The sequence below is a fragment of the Homarus americanus genome, unplaced genomic scaffold (genome assembly GCF_018991925.1).
Source record: "Homarus americanus isolate GMGI-L3 unplaced genomic scaffold, GMGI_Hamer_2.0 scaffold11202, whole genome shotgun sequence".
In the NCBI taxonomy this organism is placed as follows: domain Eukaryota; kingdom Metazoa; phylum Arthropoda; class Malacostraca; order Decapoda; family Nephropidae; genus Homarus; species Homarus americanus.
The window spans coordinates 22,851-41,336 of NW_024757073.1; the positions used below are offsets into that span (position 1 = coordinate 22,851).

Genomic DNA, 18,486 nt, shown 5'->3' on the forward strand with positions numbered 1-18,486 from the left:
AGGCTTTGTTGTTGTTTGTTTTTACGGGGGATTAGCCCACCCGGGCACAGGTCACTAACCCACATTGGAGCCTGAGGGGCGAAAATGCAATACTCCAGTAATAATAATAACAATTCAGATATGCTTATCTACCTATTGGACAAACTAAAATCTTTCCGGACCTTTGGAGTTTCCGGACCACAGAATGCCAGACTGGAGAGGTACTACCTGTACTGTAAATCACTTCTAAGAATGTTAATGTTTATAAGGCTTGCTTATTGTTCATATTACCAAGAAGATAAAATGCTTATTATTTCTTCATATGAATTTTGTTCCAGAGATAAGTTTGATCAGATTTATCTTAAGTTCCTATTGCTAATTATGTCTTTGATTAACCCGTCGAGCGCTAATTCAGTACTTATACGGGTTGGGTGACCAGCCACGACCAGCGCTAATCCTGTAAAAGTACATGGCTAGATTTAGCATTGTCTGAACTCATATTTGTGGTAGTAGCGAGATGCCTCTTAGAGCTACATTATCACCCCCTCCTTGCCTACTGGTATACTGCTTCCCGGGCCATGTGGCTCCACTCCCTGCATGCCACAGTGGCAACAGTATTCATCACTCAGTGAGTCACGCTCATGCCAGCCATGCATGAAAATGTCACACAGCTCTCACTCCAGGCGGACTGAGGCGGAATACTCGCAACTCGCTGTCGAGCATGAGCCTACATCAGAGCTTACCCCAGTTGATTTTTCTGAGTCGGATAATGATCCACTCTATGATCAGAACACTTCATCTTCTTGTTGAAGTGGTGAAGGAGATGTTTCAGACGTACTGGCAACAACACCATGTAACACCCCGTAATCCAGCTCGTGACACACTCTCCGCCTCAGAGGTTGCACTTTCCTTCCACCTTACCACCAACACCTGGCAAGAAGAAAGCACAGAAGCAGTGTCACGTCTGCTACAACACGCCACGAAGAGCAAAGAAGAGGAAGGATACTCGTTACTGCTGTAATGAGTGTAAAGTAGCTCCATGGTTCAAGGGACTATCACACTCTTCAGAACTATTAATGTAATAATATGATGTGAACCAGGCAGTGGCAGTGCTGCCATGACACCCTACACAGCTTTTACCATTCACAGAAACGGATAATACCCAATTGTATGCAATTGAGGGGGGGGGGACGTGTATAAACAAACATCATAAAAAAATATCAACTCATAGCAATGTTTAATTTATTTTCTAACATGCATGTTGAATAATGATTGATGTGGGAGGAATAACCAGAAATAAAACAAAAGAAACAAAACACACACAAGAGGTGTTCGGAAAATGGAAAACTGTCAGTGCCATGGTGATGGGCACCGTGAGACCTTCCCTACCTCCTCCACCACCATTCACACACACTCGGGAATTCTTGTAATTTTCATGATTCCTGGACCAATTTCAGATGAATTAGGGAAAAAAAAAATTGGAGGGGAGGGGGGGCACAGCACTGGGGTGTCTATTACTTATAATATTGGTTGGTGCTCAACGGGTTAATTGAGGTATCAGTCTGCTGTAATCAAGTCTTATAATAAAATTTATCAATTTTATGTCAAATTACATGGATACCTCTGTCATAGTGATGTACGATAACTAAATTATATTTTATTTAACCCTCAATAAGCCTTAGATGGAAAAAGCATCATAAATCAGTAGTATCTCTATTAGCCAGAACAGAGCACTTCCGGGTAATGAGACGACTCTCTCAATGCCTGAAAAAATACCTCAACATCGTAATTTTCCGGTTAACGGATAAATGTTCTCGGAAGTTCTAGAAATTGCCCATTACACCATCTCTCAAATCAGGAAAATATCCCCTATCCCAGAATTTTCAAGGAACTGGAAATTTTTTCTTATAATTTCCAGAAAATGCACCTGATTTTCATCTATAAAACCCGGAAAAAACTCCCCCATCCCCGTCATTTTCAGGAATTTCCAGGTACCAGGAAAATTTTCTCCAAATTTTCCAGAAAATGTGCCCTTTGGTAGCTGCCTAAAACTTTTAGTAATATTACTTTGATACAACATGATAAATTAGACAAACAATGAAAATAAACAAACAAAAGTTATTTACCAAGACCTTCTCTCTCAGAACAGAGGGTAACAGATGGAGAGGAGATAAGGAGGCTATTTATAGCCTGTCTTTGTGTAGGAAGTCGACCACACTAGAAATAATTCATTTAAAATTTATATTATTTGCATAGGGTAGAATATTCAGTACATGACTGCGATTATAAAAATAAATACAGTGGCCCTCGGTTAATCTAACTCAACTGCTCCAGAAGGTCGTCATAACTCAAACGCTTGCTAACCCAAACCATTGTTTGAATGGTTTTTGGGCAATTGGTTCCAGTCACCTAAAATTTCCTAATTCAACAAAATGGTAGAAAAGTTCACTTACTTCAGTGTATGTAGAAGGCTCCTGGATGATGATGATGATGATTGGATTTAGAATGGGGGTGGAGGAGAAGGAAGAAGAGAAGGCATTGGGGTGGAAGAGAAGTCACCCCATGGTGCCATTTCACCCATAAAATTTTAGCTCTCTGGTTTAATTCAAGATTATTTTCTTTAAATCAACGCTGCACTGTTCCAAACAATCGATATATATATATATATATATATATATATATATATATATATATATATATATATATATATATATATATATATATATATATATATATATATATATATATATATATATATATATATATATATATATATATATATATATATATATATATATATATATATATATATATATATATATATATATATATATATATATATATATATATATATATAATTTTACCAGATATGATCGCCAACATGTTGTTCAAGCGTTTAATTTTTCGCAATCGCACTGAAGACCGCGTTTGCTAATCGAAGCGTTAATCGAAAAGCTCGCTAAAACCAGGGTCACGTACGGAAAATATATATATATATATATATATATATATATATATATATATATATATATATATATATATATATATATATATATATATATATATATATATATATATATATATATATATATATATATATATATGTTATATATATATATATTATTTATATATATATATATATATATGTATATATATATATATATATATATATATATATATATATATATATATATATATATATATACAGTGACCCTCGCTAATCTAACACCCTCGGTTAACGTAATTTCATTAACTAACTGCCTTCCATAAGGATCTTCAATTCGCTTAATCAAAAATTTCATTAACGTAACCCTCTACTTAACCGACCCTTAACATGTTTTCGCTTGCACTGACCGGGCAACCAGCTTTTTAGTATCAGTCCTGGCCAATACATTAATCGGTTCTAGGGCTTAAATTTTACTATTTTGTAAATATCAAGAAGTTTATACTATTCAATAATTTTAAAAGTTTAATATTCAATTTTTTAGTCATTTTAACAATTATTGAACATAATTGAAGGTAAAGTGACTAGTTTAATGCGCTGCATCCAGCCTCTAACATGTTAAACAGGCTGCCAGTCTCTCTCTGTTTTCACTGAGGTAACATCTGTTTGGAGACTCTTCAACTAAACGCTTTTTTTTCTATGTTTCCAAGCAAATTATTGGTCATTTTGAAAATTATTTTACATATTGACAAAATATAGTGCAGTGCAGTGTTACTTTAAAGAAAATATTCTTTTATTTACCAGCTAGTTTAACTTTGAAAAATACGTAAGGCCATTGTTTGAATCCAGCATGGGGCCTAAGAGATCAAGAAAAAGTGATTTCAACCAAATAAAGCGGTGAAATAACACAAAAACACGAACAAGGTATTAAATCAAATATGCAAAGAATATGGCATGTCGCATCAACTGTGTCGACAATTTTGCACAAAAGACAAATTCTATGAAGTGAACGTGAGAGACAAATCTACAAGAGTGTTTAAAAGTAGATCCCTAATCGTAGAAACTGAGAGGTTACTTATCATCTGATTAGGGAAAACAGATGAAAGGTGATTCAGTTTCTGGTGATTTCATTTTGTGAAAGAGCCAGGGAGATGGCGAACATTTAAAGACAGATCAACCTGGTTCTTCAGGAACAGAATTTGAAATGATTTTCGGCTAGCAAAGGCTGGTTCAAAAATTTAAGAAAAGAAGTGACATTTTAAGTGTTGTTAGGCATGGTGAAGCTTTCGCTAGTGCTGATAAAGAAGGGGCAGCAAAGTTTTTAATTGAATTTAAAAAACTGGATGGAAGAAGAAATTATCTTCCACAGCAAGTGTTCAATGTTGGGACTTAAACTGGGCTGTTCTGGAAAAAGATGCCCAAAAGAACATTCATCACCATGATGAGTTTCTTTACCTGCATAAACCTGCTGAAAGACCGGGCTCTCACTCTATTGCTTGGTGCCACAATGCTTCAGGGGATTTCCTGACTGAAGTTTATGCTTGTCTACCACTCTGAAAACCCCAGGGTGTTCAAGCAACAGAAAGTGGTAAGAACAATGCTTGAGTTTCTATTGGAAGTCCAACCAGAAGGCATGGGTGACAAGACAGTTCTTAATGAATGGGCTGTTGATGTGTTTTGCCCCTCTGTCAAGAGCTACCTAACTACCTCAATAAACTTCCTTTTAAAGGCTCTTCTCCTCATGGATAATGCCCCTGGTCATGACCCTGACCTTGCCAGAAATTTGAGTATAAATTTGACTTGTGAAAGTGTTGCTTTTGCTCAAACACTACATCACTCATACAGCCAATGGACCAGAATGTGATCAGCAACTTCAAGAAGTTGTACATGAAGAAAATGCTTAGGAGGTGTCATCAGGCAACTTCCATTGATCCTGAACTCAACACTGAAACAGTTCTGGAAGACACAATTCAACGGGCCCTGGAGGCTGTAAAATTGATTGTGTCAATGGCAAGAAGTCTCCAATAGAACCCTCAATTCTTCATGGAAAGCACTGTGGCCATCAGTAGTCCATGATTTTGGAGGGATTTGAGGATGACAATAGAGACACCAGGAGATTGTGTCCATTGGTCAAGTTATTGGTCTTGAAGTGGAGGAGAAGGATGTGGAAGAGCTTGTGATGCCCCATGAGGAGGAACTTACTCCTACCACTTGAAGGAACTGGATGAGATGTTACGGGTAGAGGCTGACAGTGTGAGGAGGAAATTGAAAGTGATGACCCTTTATATGTCAGCTAAACAGTTGAAAGATGTGATTTACCACTGGGAGAAGTCTAGGAACTGGGCTTCAAAGCACCCAGAAGTGGAAAAATCCGAACTAACTTTTGTGTCATGTTGAGGACTCCAGGTGGCCCCTTCTTAAACATAAGTTATTGGTGAGGAGTGACAGATGCCCCACAGACCACACTGATACTTTCAGTAAAAAGGCAGAGGGAACAAGATGCTAGCCCTCAGCCTTCCACTTCAAGAAGGAGAGAGGATGTTCATGGTGGAGAATCTGTCAGTCCAGAGGTTCCTGACATTTTCATGGAAGGTGACTTCACCTTCCAAGAAGCAGTAAAATGCTTCTCCTCCACTTCCACTTCCTTCTCTTCTCCCCTTTTCTCCTCCTGCACCTCCCACTTCAAATGCGCACATCATCACCATCATCCAGGAGCCTTCTACATACACCTCCTCAAAAGTAAGTAAATTCTTCCTCGCCCATTTTTGTTGAAGTTAGAAATTTTCGTGAGCTGGAACCACCACCCAAAAACCCATTGAAACAATGGTTTCCTCGCTAACTAACGTCGTTACAATCTAATCCAATCTTCTGAACGGATTGAGTTCGCTAACCTAGGCCACTGTATATATATATATATATATATATATATATATATATATATATATATATATATATATATATATATATATATATATATATATATATATATATATATATATATATACATATATATATATATATATTATTATATATATATATATATATATATATATATATATATATATATATATATATATATATATATATATATATATATATATATATATATATATATATTATACATAAAACCACAGGGTACCGTGTGTTATGAACAACAAATAGAACATATGGGATTAAATGAAATAGAGACCAGCTGACCCCCAAACTCCACTTTTTCCAACACAATACCTATGTTCTAGTAAAAATAACATCTTAATTTTATGATGGTACATGCACACAATTAATACTTAAGAGAAATAGAGAAATACAGTCGCCAAGCTAATGTCCATTCAAATAATGGACTCAACTCCCTCCCCCTCTTCTCACACTACACTCGCTGGCTCTTCCCTCTGAGAAATTTTGGGGGAAAACCAGGTATAGTAATAAATAATACCTCAAACTAAAGTTAGGATAATATAATTGACATTGCTGGATTCCTTGTAAGACCAGGAATATTTTGAATATAAATGTCATATATTTTTCACAAAAGATAACATACTTACTCAGATTAAACATTTTATCTAAAAATTTTATGTCTAATGCAAAATATATGATGTTTATATTCAAAATGATCACCAAATTGTAAGAATTCCAGCAATGTAAATTATATTCTGGCCGGGTAATTTGTATGAATTTTATGAGCTAAAACAAATATCTTCAGTTAATAAAAAAAAAATATTCTTCACGACACTATCTGTCAATCAAAGTACCCCACCTTGCCTCCACCCCTCTTCCAACCGCGTGGTCCGTCCCAACCCTCCCACCCACCCCCTACCAATCCTCCCTTCAAGAGATGTTGGGTGAAAAACTAAATTTTAACATTTAGTATTAAATAATACCTCAGATTAAAGTTAGGATAATATAATTGGCATTGCTGGATTCCTTGTAAGACCAGGAATATTTTGAATATAAATGTCATATATTTTGCACAAAAGATAACATATTTACTCACAGTAAACATTACATCTAAAATTTGTATGTCTAATGCAAAATCTATGATGTTTATAGTCAAAATGATCATCAAATTATAAGAATTCCAGCAATGTAAATTGTATTCTGGCCGGGTAATTTGTATGAATTTTATGAGCTAAAACAAATATCTTCAGTTAATAAAAAAAAAATATATATTCTTCACACGGTAACAGATGGTCGGTCGGTCCCTCCCTCCCCCCCACCACCCACCAACCCTCCCTACCAGTATGTGTGGGAAAACCAGAATATTTACCTTTTTAGTAATGAATAATACCTCAAACTAAAGTTAGGATAATATAATTGATATTGCTGGATTCCTTGTAAGACCGGGAATATTTTGAATACAAATGTCATATATTTTGCACAAAAAATAACATATTTACTCAGAGTAAACATTATATCTAAAATTTGTATGTCTAATGCAAAATCTATGATGTTTATATTCAAAATGATCATCATATTGTAAGAATTCCAGCAATGTAAATTATATTCTGGCCGGGTAATTTGTATGAATTTTATGAGCTAAAACAGGCAGTCAGGCAGGGTGGCAGGTGGGGGGAATCTAAAAATAGCTCTCGAGCCGGACACTCTGGGCGTATACGTGGAAAAAACCCGCGTTAAGTGAAAGTTCAGCTCTGGCGAGGCACCGCGTATACGGTAAAACGCGCTAAGTGAAACCGCGTTAGGCGGGGTAATACTCTATATATATATACAGTATATATATATATATATATATATATATATATATATATATATATATATATATATATATATATATATATATATATATATATATATATATATATATACATATATATATATATACATATATATATATATATATATATATATATATATATATATATATATATATATATATATAATATATATATATATATATATATATATATATATATATATATATATATATATATATATATATATATATATATATATATATATATATATATATATATATATATATATATATATATATATATATATATATATATATATATATATATATATATATATATATATATATATACACGAACCTTTTTCACTCAAATCCTAATGAAACACCACAAATAGAATACGGTAGCTGTTGTATAAACAGTGGGAACACACTCCCACCACCGATCGTCTCCTGCGAAGCAAGCGTATAAATTAAAGAAAATACTTGCAGTGTGTTTAATATGTTACGGTATATTATAAATAAATAAATAAATAAATAAACAAATAAATCGGTAAATCCATTTCAAGTAAATGGAAAAATTTTACTCGACACAGACATTAGTTCCAGTTACCGGTAAATAGCAGACGCTTCAGTGATGTCACTAGTGTTTACACTACACCAGCGGGTAACATTTGATGACATTACTTGAAGTGAGTTGGCCTTATTTTAAAAAACCAAGGATGGTTGGTAAAGGACTACTGAGTCAGTGGGTAAGTGTCACATTTGGGGGACTGGTCTTATACAGAGAATAGAGCTCAAAAGCTACTTTTTAAATGGAAATTTGGGGGGGCCGTCTTATGCACCCCGACGCCTTATAGGCCGAGATATACGGTACACTTACATTATGTATACAGGGTATTCACATTTATATTTAATTACACTTACACATATATTTAGAAGCTATGGGTAATACTGAAGGAATATTTAACACCAGAAAGATATGTTCCATTTCGTTCATTTTTTCTAAAGATGTTCTTATCATTATTGTAAGTATTTTAAAGGAGACAAAAACTTTTTATTTTAATAGTTGGGTTTTTTTTTCTTCTCTATCTATGATCATAAATCACCTGTAGTGGGCAGGATATGAAAGATGAGGGAAATTGCAGGGTAAAACACAGTGAAAAAATGATTATGACAAAAAAATTATGTCTCTACAAGTTTTGTATGTGAAGAAATTAATTACCATAAACACTTCTCTGAAAAGTCAGCTGAGTAAGAGGCGTTACCGTTTGCTCAGTTTGTTTACAACCGACAAGCTCAGTCCAAGCATACTCTCACATCCACAAAAAGCATAAAATTTCACCATGACACTTCAACAAAGTTGCTTTCATTTGTAGCAGATATCAAAATACCGTAAGTACTTTCTGTTTAATATAGCAGGGAGTCCAGGGGGCACACCCTCCCCTGGCTAGGAAGTTGGGTAAGATAAGGTAGGGTTCTTTGGTTGGTTAAGTCAGGTTCTATTAGGTTCCAGTAAATGTTACTTTTTAAAATACTTACTATTATGATAAAAACATGTCAAAAAAAAATTGAACTACACCTTCTGGTATTAGTCATCTCCTCCAGGTGATGTCATAAAAAATACTTCGCTTCAGCAAAAACTCCTCACAGATAAAATTCATGGAGACTCCAGCATAGATTCTGTCTGATATCTTCAGTTTCTTTTCAAGTGGTAGAGTCCTGTGCACCATTCCTTTTCTCCCAGTGGTCCTCAGTGGTGTTGGTTTGCCTTTACTTGCTTTAGCAGACATAATAACACACCAGGGAAGCACTAAATACAAACACAACAGTGTGCAGAAGAGCAGTGGTCACAACTACAATCACATAGGAACTAATGCCCCAGCCAACTGCTAACCCACACAACCTCCCTCTAAGCCAGAGCTCATCTGATTTATGAGGGTTTCTGACATAATGTACAGAAGTCTGATTTAAAGGGGTTTCACTTAACTCAAAATATTAAATATGTGACAAAAATACTAGAGTAAAGTATATTTTTGCTCTATCTCCCTATACAAAAATCAATACCTGTATAGAGTTCCATGGTTGTACCCCAGACATGAGGTAATTGTAATCTGTAATCGATTATTCTTATTTTGGACAAAGTAATCGTAATCGATTACATTCAAAATGTAATCGTAATCACGATTACAATAGTAAGTACATACCAGTATTTCATTTCCTTTTCTTACAATACTGAGCTCATGAATTTCAATACAGTCATCTACATTCAGTCCTTTATATGACTTGGCAAATTCACCATCCATATTGTTTAATACTCTACCTGCTTGTAACAAAATATCAAGTCAGTAAGAATTAAGCATTCGTGATGTTAAACACTGATTTATGTCTAAGCAAACACCGAACGTGCAAAAATGCAGACTTAGGCTTATCATTTTATCAATTAAGTGATGCTTCAGCCACGTTACAGTATGAATTTGTTTATTCTTATGATTTTAAATCAGACTGTAAGTTTAAACTACACACGAATGATGTGCAGAATCATCAAACTTGACACCGCCAAGCAAGCAAAGTAAGCTATTTAGCTACTTGTCTGCTTCCAGAACTACATTAGAAACACAAAACACAAGCTCTGGGGAGGTCATAAGCTACCTGTCAGATCCCTGCCTTCCATAAGACACAGATCCTCTTCAATTCTGGGAACTAAACAAAGCATCCATGCCTGTCCTCTCTAACCTCACAATGAATTACAGTGGGGTATGCTATAACGAATGGATCCTACTACGAATATTCCTATAAAGAACGGTTTTACCTATAAAATTGATAATGCTATAACGAACGAAACTTGTACAACGAACATTATAATTTTTTTTTTTTTACTAATTTATTGTTTCTGTATTACAAGTATTAATGATATTCTTTATTTCAAGGGTTTAGATGCATATTTATGCACTTTTTTACAATTTTTACAATTTAATATTATATTTTTCAGTGTTAAGTGGTTGTATTTGGGGGCCTGGAACGGATTAATCCTATAACGAACGAATGCTATAACGAACAAGGTTCTAGAACCAATTAGATTCGTTATAGCATACCCCACTGCACCTTGTACAGGTTGTACCTCTCTAGTCCGGCATTCTGTGGTCCGGAAACTCCTGTGGTCCGGAACGATTTTAGTTTGTCCAATAGGTAGATAGGCAGTTTTTTTTTTTTTTTCTTATCTGAATTATTATTATTATTACAGGAGTATTAAATTTTTGCCCCTCAGGCCCCAATGTGGGTCAGTGACCTATGCCCGGGTGGGCTAATCCCCTTAAAAAAAAAAAAAGCCGCGGGAAATTAAGGTTTGTTTACATCCGGCAGTTCGGCTGCTCTCTCTCTCTCTCTCTGCTTGTCTATACAGAGTACAACATTTAACCCTTCAATATATATGAGCAGTAAATAAGTGTTGCTTTCATATTCTTATGTAGAGTAATGACGATATATTTTCACATGTGCGCACTTACATACGAGCAGTCTCACTTTTTTTTTTACCATTAATGGTTAGCTACTTATATTGTTCCATTTATTAACATTAAATAACATTACAGGTACTTCAAGCAACCATATTAATTTTTTACATTAATTTTACTACAGCTAAACTCAGGGTCTTATTTTCTTCAGTTTTATATGTAGAACCAATCAGTCACTGGTTTCGTAAGCTTTAACATAAACAATGCCGGCAGCCGTCTCGTCTCCTCTAATATTCCACGTATTATTAATAAATTGTATTGTTAATTTTGCACACACGTACATTAATTCAATAAAAACAAATTCAGAAACATTAATTAAAATATATATGAACAGTAAATAAGTGTTGCTTTCATATTCTTATGTAAAGTAATGACGATATGTTTTCACGTGTGCGCATGCGCACTTACATACGCGATCTCTCTTTTTTCTTTACCATTATCATTAGCTACTTCTATTGTTCCATTTATTAACATTAAATAACATTACTTAAAACAACCATATTAATTTTACTACAGCTACAACCAAGGTCTTATTTTCTTCAGTTTTATATGTAGAACCAGTCAGTCACTGGTTTTGTAATCAACGAAAACAATGCTGTGTCATTTCCTCGTGTTTTAATATTCTACGTATTATTAATGAATTGTATTGCTCATTTTGCACACATAAACATTAATTCAATAAAAAAGACATTCAGTAATAAACAATAATGAATCTTTTGTACACAAGAGAAATGATGCTGTTTACACGATTATGCACGTCGTCTGCACGTTGGCGGGCCGTTCAAACCCGTCGAAATTCAAGTTTCTGCCGTCAAAATTTTTATTAATTTATTTTTTTGTGTTCCAATAAAATGCGTTAAGAATTAAAAACTCGCGAAATTTGAGAAGCTACTATATGACATTTAACCCTTCAATATGTCTTCAAAGAGACCATGACGAAGAGAAAGTGGTGCTAGTGCTTCCAGGCATAAGCACAAGTCACTATCTATCCAGGAAAAGGGTGAATTTCCATGGTCCGGCAATTTCCATGGTCCGGCACCGGTCAGGTCCCGAGGTTGCCGGACTAGAGAGGTACAACCTTGTAGTACCAGTAACTTCAGCACCTACTGAGAGAGTATTCAGTGTTGCTTGCCGAATCTTCATGCCAGATAGGTGCCAGTTTAGTGATAAAACTTTCCAGAGTATAATAAGCATTAATTTCCAAATCCCTGCTGTCCTGAGGTGTAACCATTCAATATTTTCTTACTGTTATTAATGTATATTATGTACAGGACATTTTATTTGTTTAAATGAATAGCATTAGATTGTTTTTATTCTTAAAACTATGTTTGATTTAATGGACATAGTATGTTTCAAAACTTGAGGTCTAATTCATGTCTATAAATAATTAATGTTAAATTTGAAAATTAATAATACAGTATTGTTTTGATAATCTACATTTAGTGAAAGTAACGTCTTAGGTATATCTGAGTATGCAGTATACCATACATTTAATTTTATCAGAGCACTAAATTACTATCCTCTAATAAGCATTTATGTTAAAAAAAATTCCAAAACTTGAGAACACTTCAGAGTTACTTAGGTCAGATACATTCCTGTACAGTATTTATAATTTCCATATTAATCTTATAAAAATTTAGAGCCATCTATTCAAGATTTTGATTTATGCACATTCCTTTCGAAGTAATCATGATTGTAATCATGATTATGCTTCATGTAATCATAATTGATTACATCCATTTTTACTGTAATTGTAATCATACTGCAATCATAAAATTACCATGTAATCGTAATTGAATACATTACCGATGTAATCGCCCCAAGTCTGTTGTACTCTCCTGAATATTTACAAAGAACACATTAAAAACTGGTAAATATTTAGTAGTTGCCAACACCTACTAATATATTGAGTCATATAAGGAGAATGAGAAAAAATAAAAATAACTTATTCTATAGCATTTCTGTTAGAAATTTTAATTTTTTTAGTAATTCAATCAATAAAATTATGAACAATATTAGTTAATTAAAGTGGGCAGGCCTTTGAAGTAGAGAAAAAGTGCGGGGCAACACACTAAAAAGAACACCAAACAAACCTTTAAAACCCTTACCTAACCTTTCCTAATTCGTAAAAAGGTTAAGAATCGCGCTTTCAAGTTTATGAGTCTCTCCTCACCTGAACACTGAAAACACCACCATCACATACGACACACTGAAAGCACAAATTACGTAAGATTTTTATAGTTTTAGGATTTTTATAAGTTAGGAAAGGTTAGGTAAGGTTTTCAAAAGTTTGTTTGGTGTCTTTTTTTTTTTGGTATTTCAACCTAACATTTTCCCTCTACTTCAAAGCCCTGCCCACTTTGAACAACTAATATAGTTGGTAATTGGAGGGGTCATATCAGTTAAAATACTTGAAAATTTTAGGATTTTAAATTTAGGTTAGGTTAGATTAGTTTTGGCATGGTTAGGTTGAAATTATGTTTTTTTTCCAGTGGTTTTTTATGTTTTTTGAACAACTTCCAAATAGGTGCATGACCAAAACAAAAGTTTTATTGAAAAATATAATTTTCTGACAGAAATGCTATAGGATTTTTTCTTTCTCACTATATAAGGAAGCATTGGTAACTAGTAAATATTAACCGAAAAAGTAAACCTCATTGCTTGGTCGAGGAGTTGGTGTGTATATAATCACCGTGCTTCCTCAAGTTGGAAATAAGACTATACCACTCTCATCAAGTATTAATTTACCCCCTTGGAATTACACTACTCATTCTTTGGTACTGACATATAAAGTTAAATGGTTAATATTGACAACTGACCAAGAGACGAGTTATTTGTTTTGCTGTTTATTTTCTTACTCTACTTTTATCAGCGAGTTCTGGTATGATAATCAATTCTTGTGCAAATGCTTCGTTTGGTAGATAATTAGGAACCTATGCATGCACTACTCTGTTTTTTCAGCAGTAATGCAGCGAGGGCGTCTCATCCCAGGATGTAAACAGCCAATCATATTGACGTATTTCAAAACACTCCGCCGCCCAGGCTGGATCAACGCCGATGCTCAGTTTATGCTTATGAACCGGTCGGTATGGGCAGCTGCTCTCACGTCCACAAAAAAATTAAAATTACACCACATCATAGTAAGTTCTTTCTGTTTAATATACAGCTAGGAAGTTAGGTAAAGTGATAAAATTCCAGATTACAGCAACCAAAGAATCTAATAAAAAAAAAAGGTGTTACCTAACCTAATTGTTACCGCAAGCAGTAATGATTACGATGACCCATAAACAAACATTATGTTAGGGTGTAAGTCATGTCATGTTTATTGGGCGTGCCTGCCCATATATAGAGTATTGAGATGGTGGAGATGGAGATACCCAGAGGAGGTTGGGGTGTTGGGTGGTAGTAAGGGCTGGGCATGTGATGCCGGGAAGGGCACAGTCACTGTAGCTATCCCCATCACAGAGTCAACACCTAACCTGTTTCTCTTGAGACTTTCAACCCGTAAGTTTAACTTGTACTTAAGTTTACACAGGTAGACTGTGTCCATTGCATCGGTTATCATTGTGACAACATAGAAATATGGCAAATTAAGTACTCTTTATAAGTGTTAAGATTAGACTAATTACATAGCTATGATTGTTATGTGAATATATATTGGATTAAACATTTATGTATGATTTATTATTTGAAATACTAAAATGAATTGTATTCAACAGGTTTGACCAAATTATAACGTGAAGAGTTTAACGTGAAGAGTCTGATTAACCTTTAAACGCTCAGAAGGCGTTTACACTAATGTAATGTAAGAAAATGATCATTGAAAAAATAGTTCTATTGATTGAGTGTAGTGAATTCCCAAAATTCTATGGTTGCTGTTTACTGCAATATTATCGGTAAAGTTAGGTAGGTTTGTTTGGTTAGGTTGGTGAGGTCTTCTAACAATGCTTTTACCACTTGTTTACCTTATCAACTAAGGTTAGGTTAGGTTTAATTTAGAAATAACCACTTTTTAACACATTTGCTCAAATTACGACAGTGTCCAGTAGAAAACACGGTCAATTTATATTACCACACCGGAAATCACGTTTTTTTTTTATACCCCCCCCCAAACAATCATAATGGAAAAAGTTGGATTTTTTTTAGAATAAAGAACATAAGTTATTTTACCAACCAACCAAGAAAGAATAGAATCAAACCAAGAAAGAATAGAATAGAATAGAAAAGAAAAGAAAAGAAAACCAAACCTAACCTAACCCCCGTCGGAGGCCTGTAGCGATGTGTGAGCAGGGGGTCAGATCACCTCCGCCATAAGCAAAAAAATCATGGAGACACTTGTTACTGAGCGACAGTAATAATCTTGAAAAATTATCTCGTTTACCCTTAATTTCCGGTGGAAATATCATAGAAGAAAAAGCCTTAGAATTGTGTAAACATTACGAGATACATATTTTTAATACATAAGTAAAGACCGGTGTGATACTATAAATTCACCAAAAGCAGTGAAATTGCAACATTTTTATAATAATGTTCTATGAAAAATCGGCCGCAGGTCAATCGTCATTAATTATCAGTTAAAATTGGATTATTGGTGTTCCATACCAATCAGATATAGGACCAGTAAATTTGTGATATAAAAATTACATTCAGGGTAATCATCCACAAATTCAGTGTACAGTATGAACTTTAAAGGAAGTGTTTTTGCTGTTTTCCACTTAGAAAACAAAATAAATTTTACCATATCCATGAAAATCAATTCGACATTAAAGCTTAATGCTTGTTAATCTCTTGATCGTTTATAAATTTAATTGGAAAGTATTGAGTTGGGAACTTGATAAGGGTCAACATACGCCCACCTGAGGGAGGCCTTGCACCATCACATATCAACTTACCGCTAAAACAGAGCTTTCGCACCTTCTTTATGTCTATCACATCTTGGCTCAGTACCGTGTCAAACTCTTGCAACCTGAAAAGCGGGTGACATTTAATACGAGGATCATAATACCAATATATCATAAAGTGTACGGAAATAACCAAGGGCTTTGTTTACCTCGCTTTGTATGCAGCCATGATTTACTGAGACATGAGACGTTTTCTGTGGAAATAAAAGGTAATGATTGGTACCAAATTAGTGATTCACATAACATACATTGCTAGGGCATAATTATCTTATTCATAATTTGTGATGCAAAAATATTTGTAATGTGAGTTATTGAGGTTGAATAAAGAGGTGACAGTTTGGATTGACGCATGCGCTGTACCCGTCACCATCCGTCCCCGAGAACGAGTAACAAGGGAACACTTCAAGCCAATCTTTGTTAAAATTCAATTAAACTGTTTATTCCATATCATAAGAAACGGATTTTTAGTGCTGTCCCTGGTTCCGCCTGTACTATGCTGCCATAACTACTTGGCTTGACTCTCGGGTACATACAAATTAAATAATATATAGGCCTTAATAAGCCTAAGTAAGGAGGGACATTCCTTCAAAAAACATTATTATTTATGAAATATCTAGCCAGCATGCAACGTTTTATAATTTGTCCCGCGAGGGGGCTAGTTGATTGGGCATCCCGTTGCATCCTGTGCAAGGCAAAGCGCAAAAAACGTTACTAGGTACTCAGTTAATCGAAAATATCCAAAGGAGAGCCTGTAGTGGATTCCTCCCCTACAAGCACCGAACCTTCTCGAATTCCCGTCTACGCCTCCAGCGCCGCCCACGGAGCGGGGGTCAACTATCTACCCATGCCTACCCCCGCCTTTTATAAGGCCTGACACCGCTGTGACCACCCTCTTTCTACACAGTGCCACCAGCAAGCAACACCTCCTCCTCCGCGCCAGCCTAGCGGCTGCCGTTCCCGCCAGCGACCTTGGCGTCCCTCAACCTTGTAGGGGTATCGAAATATTAATGTTGTCTAGCACTCAGGATGGAAGGAAACTCTAATGTGGTTTTCTTGTATAATATATAAGTTATATGATAGACAGTCTGGTGCTGGAGATGCCGTGTGGTGGGGAGCAGCTCAGTAGAAGACGTTCGGTGAGTAGCGTGTTGAAGGAGGTAGATGTGCAGGAGCTTCGTTAGAGAAGATGTTGCCTGTTGCTGGCCTCCTGGTTGAATGAATGCTGGATAGCTAGGAGCTTGCTGGAGGAGGTGTTGCGTGCTCAGGAAGATGGGCCAGAATGAGAGTTGGTTGGTGAGGAAGCTCAGAGAAGGACAGCTGGTGGGTCGCCATGCTCGCTGGCGGGAGCGAGGACCGCCAGGCAGGCGAGGAGAAGCGAAGGGAGCCAGGCAGCGGCTGAGGAGGTGTTGCTAGTTCAAGAAGAATGGTCAGAATCAATCTCAATGGAGAGACAGAGCTTATATACCCAGCAGCAGCCGCTATGAGTCATGTTGGGAAAACCCGAGAAGTCGCCGGTGACTAGTTCCGTTGCTAAGATACGGTAATATCTGGTTGGTTGCTAGGGAGGCGGTAGCAGTTTGGTGACGCCGCTACGCAGTTGTAGGGGAGACGTCCACTACAATACTCCCCCTTCCCTCCAGGCGGTGTAGGAGACTTGTTGTCTGTAGAGTTGCTTAGCACATGTGAGGCAGACCGGGCGGTGCATGCCTCATGTGAGACAACGGCGATGGCGTGATGAGCCGATCGCTGAAATACAACTGTCTAGATACACATTATCTGTGGGAGAAGGGAGAAAAAGGGTGTGTGGAGGCGATGGATGTTGTGCTTCCCTCACGACAGGTACAGGGTCGTCAGATGCGCCTGCTGGGGTGTGGGCCTGGGTCAGCGTCTGAGGCAGGGCCAGGTGTGCTGGGGTCGTGGGATGTGGTGCTTGGGGCAGGAAGAGGCAGTGTCTGCTTGAAGACTGGGAGGCGTGATCAGTGTCTCCTCCATCCTGTGTAGTGCTAATCTCTGGGAGTCACCATTGTAGGGGTATCGAAATATTAATGTTGTCTAGCACTCAGGATGGAAGGAAACTCTAATGTGGTTTTCTTGTATAATATATAAGTTATATGATAGACAGTCTGGTGCTGGAGGTGCCGTGTGGTGAGGGGCTGCACGGTAGAGACGTTCGGTGAGTAGCTTGTTGAAGGAGGTAGATGTGCAGGAGCTTCGTTAGAGAAGATGTTGCCTGTTGCTGGCCTCCTGGTTGAATGAATGCTGGACAGCTAGGAGCTTGCTGGGAGGAGGTGTTGCGTGTTCAGGAAGATGGGCCAGAATGAGAGTTGGTTGGTGAGGAAGCTCAGAGAAGGACAGCTGGTGGGTCGCCATGATCGCTGGCGGGAGCGAGGACCGCCAGGCAGGCGAGGAGAAGCGAAGGCAGCCAGGCAGCGGAGGAGGAGGAGG

General features: G+C 36.3%; 1 long non-coding RNA gene across 1 annotated transcript; it reads right to left on the bottom strand.

The window, feature by feature from the left end:
• Positions 1–710: 710 nt before the first annotated feature.
• Positions 711–16,228, bottom strand: LOC121857368. The gene is made up of 3 exons (XR_006087176.1): positions 16,191–16,228; positions 16,033–16,106; positions 711–909 (listed from the first exon to the last, which is right to left on the bottom strand). It is a non-coding gene; the product is annotated as an uncharacterized LOC121857368 (long non-coding RNA).
• Positions 16,229–18,486: the final 2,258 nt, after the last annotated feature.